This window comes from Morus notabilis, unplaced genomic scaffold (assembly GCF_000414095.1).
Source record: "Morus notabilis unplaced genomic scaffold, ASM41409v2 Scaffold98, whole genome shotgun sequence".
NCBI lineage: Eukaryota > Viridiplantae > Streptophyta > Magnoliopsida > Rosales > Moraceae > Morus > Morus notabilis.
Window position 1 is genome coordinate 464,701 of NW_010359472.1, and position 7,756 is coordinate 472,456.

The 7,756-nt window shown below is 38.7% G+C and overlaps 1 pseudogene; it reads left to right on the forward strand.

The window, feature by feature from the left end:
* Positions 1 to 4,890, forward strand: part of LOC112090887 — a 15,295-nt pseudogene extending 10,405 nt beyond the window's left edge.
* The last annotated feature ends 2,866 nt before the right edge of the window (positions 4,891 to 7,756 follow it).

Genomic DNA, 7,756 nt, shown 5'->3' on the forward strand with positions numbered 1-7,756 from the left:
TCTTTCCCTGTCTTCTTCATATTGCATATATTTTAGACATTGAGGACACTGTCTGATTTTGGGTTGGGGGTGGTGCGCATATTCATGCGTGAGATTAATTTTTGTCTTGTTGTTATTTTGGGTCGAAATTTTTGCGAGATTATCTGGGTATGATTTCAAAATGTTCGGTTTGAGTCAGTTTTTGCTATCTTAATTACCAAGAAATGATTTCCAGAGTTATTTTTTAGCACATGCCAAACCTTGTGGTAAGATGGTTGTTAACACATCTAGTTGAGAAAAATTCTCGAGTTTAAGGTTTTCGTTTTTGGTGAGTTATGAGAGTTGAGAAAACAACTTTTTGAACTTTCATTGACCTTTTGAGTTAGTTGATTCATTAACGGAGCACCATTGCTTCACTTGCGACATTTGCTTGAGGGATGATTTTTGGTTAGAAATAATCTTTAGGATTGAGTCATGTGTTGTAAATATTTATCATTTTTCTTTTGTATAATTTTCTTCTAAACAAAAAAAAAACAAAAACAAAAAAAAAGAGAAAGCAAGAGCATCATTTTATCATCAATGTTTACGTAGTTTGGTTGCACTCATGTCTTGTGTTGCATTATAGTCAGTCAAAAGAATGCCTTACTACATCAGCTTCGTTAAATGTATGTTGTCTCTTGCCTTAAAAAAGAAAAAAAAGAAGAGAAAAAAAAGAAAAAAAAAGGCAAAGAAAGGAAAAAAAAAGTTTGTGTATATTTATTTGTATTTTTCGGCTCTTTGTTTGTTTATGAGATCTTCCTTTTGACCAGAATGAAATCCCGAAAGCTTGTTTATAGTTTGAGTGATAGTTTGTTCCAAATATTTGATTTCTCTATCATTTGATCAATGTTTGTTTATTAGCTTGTCCTTAAATTGCCTTCTCTCACTTGAGCACTGACTGATTGACTTCCAACTCCATGAGTGAAAATCCTTTGCAATAAAATATTTTCGACACCCGTGAGGTAAGTGAAGTTGAGACTTTTTCTTGGTGAATTCTTCGATGCTATTTGTGTTATGGACTGTGGGAAGAAGGATACGATTTGGTGCACACACACACGACTCTGGAGTTATGACTGAAGTAGTTTTGATAGCATTTTCTGATGACTTACTAATGTTTTGTTTGATTGCTTAGGTGATTTTGCTAGTTTTGATTTGAATTTTTAGCTTGACATGCTTTTTCTTTTGCTTGAATTGCTAGAGACTAGCAATAAGCTGGTTGGGGTTGTGATAAGTGCATGAAAATGCACTTAATTTGTTCATAATTATTAAATAAATTAGATTTTAATTAAATATTTTGTGGAATTAATTTTTTTTGAAAGTATTTGATTTTAATTTAATTTAATTTGTTTTGTAAGGAAATAAGACATTTGGGCCAAAACTAAAGGAAATGAAAATGAAGCCCATCAGCAGCCATCTGAGCCGAGCCAAACCAAGCCGCGCGAGCCTCACCAAGCCGCCATGTGTCACTTTCTGGCACTCTTCAGCCGTGTGGGTCCTGCAGTCCAAAAGTTCTCCAACCATCTCCCGCCATGCGTCCCATGGGACCCAGTTGTTCCCTCATGCACGCACGCTTATTGCGCATGGATCCTTTCCCCGGGCGAGTCTCTTCCACGCTTGTGTTAGGCAGTTCTTAGTTTCTCTCCGCGTGGGCCCTGGCTGTGCAGAAGCTCCCAGTCTCAGCGCGCCGCGCGTGCTTGTGGGACCCATATGTAGATAGCTTTTTCTCCTTCCGCCTCTCAGCTTCCGCCACGTGTCCCTACACAGTAACATTTCTTTCTCTCAGCGCGCCACGTGTACTAGCTATTTCACCCTTCAACTCATTCAGTTCTAAGCATTTCTGATGGTTTTTCTTCTCACGTTAATCAACTTTTACTCTCTAAATAAAGCATTGTAAATTCCAATTTAATTGGAATACATTCCCTTCCTTCTTGTTGCTGATTGTAACCTTTGGCATGGCCAGAAACTCTATAAATAGGGCCATTGTCAAGGTGATTAGGTTGTTGAATTTTAGCCAAAGTTTTTACACTTGTTTTCTCTCATTTTCTTGCTCTTATTCTCATATTTTCTTTTTAGAATTTTGTGGGAATTATGTGCAAGCTAGGCTAGAGTTTTTGGGTGAGACTAGAGGTGATCCTATATGTGTAGTAAGCTTATTTGGATTTTGATTCTCTAATGGTTTGTAAGTTTTATACATTTGAGTAAATAATTTTCTTTTATCATATTTCTTCCTCATATCAATATATTTTATTGTCAACTTTTATATAAATCTAGTCAAGCTCTTTTTATGTGATTGTTGCATGATACTATATATTGGTAGGTATTGTTTTTACTGCAATATTGCCAACGGTATATTGTCGCTTTTGGATTTCTCTTAAGATGATTTTTCCTAGTTCTAAACATAAGAATTTTATTTACTTGAATACATTTTTATTCACATGTTCTTCAATTATTTATTTTCCGATTAATTGTTTAGGATGTGAATCTTTCAATTGAGTCAATTTATAAATCAAAATCCAAATAGGTGAACAAAGCATATGGAGATTCTCAATGTCTTACCACTTTTAATTATTGAATTTTCTCTATTTTAAATTGTTCAAAAAAATCATTAAAACACTCATTTCTCTTATTTGTTCGATTGCTTATTTTCCTAACGCTTTTTATTTGCTAATCATTTCTTGTTCAATTTATCGCCTCCTCGTGGGATCGACCGTCCTAATTGTGCTACAATTGACCGCTTGTTTTATACACGTTTGGGCGTAATCAACCATAAAGAGAAAGCACCATGTCAAGAAAACTGCATTCTTGACGGAACAAGTGAGTGTGGTGATTGAGCAGAAAACACCACTGAAGTATAAAGATGCTGGCTGTCCCACCATTTCTTGCACCATTGGGACACGCGAATTCAGCCAAACATTGTGGGCTCTTGGAACGAGTGTAAACCTTATGCCTTATTCAGTTTACTCATAACTTGGTCTTGGAGAGATTAGGCAGACACTTGTAGTACTGCAATTGGCCGATCAATCCATAAAGAAATCACACGGAATAGTTGAAGTCGTGTTGTTACAAGTTGATAAGTTCTACTATCCCGTGGATTTCGTTGTTTTGGACACTCAGTCAGTGGTTGATGTAAAGTCAAAAATCCCGATCATCCTTTGAAGACCATTCCTTGCGACAGAAAATGCCCTAATTAATTGTAAAAATGGTCTAATGAAGATCTCTTTTGGGAACATGACTCTCGAGGTAAATATTTTCAACATTGTAAAACAACCACAAGGTGACGATGAGTGTCACTAAACATTCATGATCGACACACTTGTCGAAGAGGAGGTTCTGCTACAAAGCAACTTGAAGATCTTAAAAACCTCTTCCAAAATTTTGAATCTGAGAGTTCCGGTCCTTGTGAGCTGGCTAACCTTTTTACCCTTTTCAAAGAATCACAGGGCAAAGGAACCAAGTTTGGACCACCGTGTTTTGAGGAGCTCCCGATAGAAAGAGAAAAACTGAAATCATCCATCAAAGAGGCCCCAAAAGTCAAGCTAGCCCAACTACCCAGGTAGTGCCCAAGAAATCAGGGGTTACTGTCATGGAATACAAGAAATGGCCTCTAGTTCCCCCAAAGGTCGTGACTGGTTGGCGTATGTGTATTGACTATCGCGAGCTTAACGCTGCCACTCGCAAAGACCATTTTCCATTTCCATTCATCGATTAAATCCTAGAATTTGTGGCAGGTCATCATTTCTATTACTTTCTTGATGGCTATTTAGGGTATTATCAGATAGAGATAGCATTAGAAGATCAGGACAAGACCATATTCACATGTCCTTTTGGTACTTATGCCTTTCGGTGAGTGCCATTCGGACTGTGTAATGCGCCGGCCACATTTCAGAGGTGTATAATGAGCATTTTTAGTGACATGATCGAGAAATGCATGGAAGTGTTCATGGATGACTTGACAGTTTTCAGAAATTCATTCGACACGTGCCTTCTCAACTTGGAAGCCGTTTTGCAAAGATGTGAAGAGAAAGGTCTCGTGCTCAATTGGGAGAAGTGTCATTTCATGGTGTCATCCGGCATAGTTCTTGGGCACATTGTTTCTAAAAGAGGAATCGAGGTAGACCGCTCCAAGGTTGAACTCATTTCCAACCTGCCCACCCCCAAGGTCGTTAAGGATGTTCGATCTTTTTGGGGCACGCCGGATTCTACAGGAGGTTCATTCAGAACTTTTCATCTATAGCAAGACCGCTAAGCAACCTCCTAGCAATAGATGTTGTGTTCAACTGGACATAAGAGTGTGAGGATGTATTCCAAACACTCATCGCAAAACTAACTTCCGCCCCTATTATGTAGTCACCAGATTGGAGCCTACCTTTTGAGATCATGTGTTACGTAAGTAATTATGCTGTGGGGGCCGTTCTTGGTCAACGGAAGGAGGGGAAGCCTTTCATTGTCTACTACGTAAGTCGTACTCTGAACAGTGCTCAGATGAACTAATCAACTACTGGAAAAGAGTTACTTGCTGTAGTATTTGCTCTCGACAAGTTCCGTGCATATCTGATTGGTTCACCTATCGCCATCGTCATAGATCATGCTGCCCTTAAGTACATTCTCTCCAAAAAGGATGCTAAGGCATGTTTAATTAGGTGGATCTTTCTTCTGCAGGAATTTGACTTGACAATCAAGGACAAGAAGGGAGTCGAAAATGTGGGGGCAGACCACTTATCTCGTCTTGAGTTTAATGATTCCGCTGAAAGTCCTGCTATTGGAGATGACTTCCCCGATGAACATCTCTTCACCATCACTAAGATGCCATGGTATGCTCACATTGTTAACTACTTAGTGACTGGCGAGATTCCATCTACCTGGAGTGCATAAGACAAGAGGAAGTTTTTGATTGAGGTTCGTATTGGGATGACCCCTATCTTTTTAAATACTGCCTATACCAGATCATGAGATGATGCATCCCGGATGATGAAGTGTCTAGTGTCCTGAATTTTTGCCACAATGATGCATGTGGCGGTCACTTTTCTGTGAAGAAGACCTCCGTGAAGATCTTGTAGTGTGGTCTCTATTGGCCCACTTTGTTCAAGGACACCAATGACTTCTGCCATTTCTATGAGAGGTGCCAAAAGCTAGGTGCTTTGTTCCGTCGCCATATGATGCCCTTGAACCCGATTCTCATAATAGAAATATTCGATTGCTGGGGGATAGACTTTATGGGACCATTTCCACCTTCTTATGGATTCCTCTACATACTCCTCGCTGTGGATTACGTGTCTAAGTGGGTAGAAGCTGTGGCATGCCGGAAGAATGATAACACAACTGTTGTAAAGTTCTTAAAGGAAAATATGTTATCTTGATTCGGAACGCCGCGTGCCATCATCAGTGATCAAAGAACCCATTTCTGCAACCCTTCTTTTGAGGCTCTGATGCGCAAATACGGTGTGGTTCATAAAGTTTTGACTGCCTATCACCCACAGACAAATGACCAAGCTGAGTTGGCCAACAGGGAGATTAAGCAAATTCTGGAGAAGACGGTTAATGCCGACCGCAAGGATTGGTCTCTGCGCCTTTCATACGCACTTTGGGCATACCGTACTGCTTACAAAACCTAACTTAGGATGTCTCCCTACCGGCTTGTCCTTAGAAAAGCCTGTCATCTACCTGTAGAGCTCGAACATAAGGCTTATTGGGCTACCAAAGCCCTCAACTTTGATCTCAGCGCTACAGGTGTCAATCGGAAGCTCCAGCTTTCTGAAATCAAGGAGTTAAGGAATGATGCTTATGACAATTCCAGGATCTACAAGGCAAAAATGAAAGCGGCTCATGACAAGCAAATCCTAAGGAAGAATTTCGAGTCGAATCAACGGGTTCATCTCTATGACTCCCGTTTGCATCTCCACCCCAGTAAGTTGAGGTCGCGGTGGACTGACCCGTTCGTAGTAAAACACATTTTTCCCAATGGTACTGTCGAGGTTGAGGGCCCGACCGATGGGAGAATCTTCAAAGTAAATGGCTAGCGTCTGAAGAATTACTTAGAGTGGGTGAACCAGGTTGAAGAGATCCTTCTCGACGACCCCGTTTACCAGCCCTGAGTAGTTTGCTCACATCTCCTGTACCATATTTTCATTTTCTGTTTTCTTTGTTTCTTTTTACATTTTTTTTATGTGTGTGTTTTTGGAGAATCATATCAGGAAGCTCAGGCTGCGCTTATATGTGGAATGCTCTTCATCCAGGTGTCTTCTTTCTCTATATTTCTATAATTTTTGACACTAAGGACACTGTCTGATTTTGGTTGGGGGTGGTGAGCATATTCATGCGTAAGAGTGATTTTTGTCATGTTAATATTTAGGTTAAAATTTTTGGGAAGTTATCTGAGTATGATTTCAAAATGTTTAGTTTGAGTCGATTTTCGTTGTCTTGGTTACTAAGAAATGACTTCCATAGTTTCTTTTTGCACGTGCTAAACCTTGTGGTAAGATGGATGTTAATGCATGTCAGTTGAGAAAATTCCCGAGTTTAAGTGCTTGATTTTTGGTGAGTTAAGAGAGTAGAGAAAATGACTTTTGAACCTTCATTGATCTTTTGAGTTGGTAAAATCACTATTAGAACATCATTACATGGTTAGCAGTTGCTTGGCGCATATGCTTGAGGGATGGATTTTGGGTTAGATAGGAATGATTTTATATAATAGAGCCTCATTTCTTATAGTTGGAAAAAAAAACTAAGTAAGAGCAACATTTCATAGATTTTGTAGTTTGGAGTTAATCACATTTGATGCTATATAGCTGTTTGTCAAAAGAACACCTTTCTACATTCACTTCATTATTGCAGGTTGTCTCTTGCCAAAAAAAAAAAAAGAAAGAAAAAGAAAAAAAAAGAGTAATTTATTTTCCTATGCATTTTGTTGGCTCTTTGTACGTTTCTGTAAATTTCGGTTTGACCTGAATGAAATCCCAAAAGCTGGTTTGTGGTAAGAATGGTGGAATGTTCTAGTAGTTGATTAACCTATTTTTTGATCAATGTTCGTTTGATTGTTTGTCCTAAATTTTACCTTCCTCACATTGAGCATTGATTGTTCCATTTCTAACTCTATGAGAGAAAACCTTTGCACTCAAATATTTCTGACACCAATGAGATCAGTGGAGTTGAGACTTCTACTTGGTGAATTTTTCAAAGTTGTATGTGTTATGGTCAGTGGTAAGAAGGTTATGGTTTGGAGCACACACACATGACTTTAGAGTTATGACTGAAATAATCTTGATAGTATCTTTGACTTCTTATTGACAATTTGTTTGAAATACTCAGGTGACTAAGCTAGTTGAGACTCATATTTTCTTTGTGACATGATTTCTCTTACGCTTGAATTGCTAAAGACTAGCAATAAGCTGGTTGGGGGTTGTGATTAGTGCATGAAAATGCACCCTAAATATTGTTTTTGATTTATATAATATTAAAATATTTAAGCTTTAATTAAACAATTCCATTATTTTTATTCATAATATTTTTAATTAGAATTTATCTAGTTGTTGGTTAATTATTTGCATATAAAAAACAGTGTAAAAAGCTACACAAAAATAAGCCATGAAAGCCATATTTTTAGCCACCCTGAGCTAAGCCTTTCAGCCGAGCCTCACTAGCCAAAAAGAGAGAAGAGCCGCGTTAGCCAAATAAGCCGCCAAGCCGAGCCAAGATGAGTGGACCCCGCCATTCAGCCCGCGCCTTCCCGCGTCACCAGCAC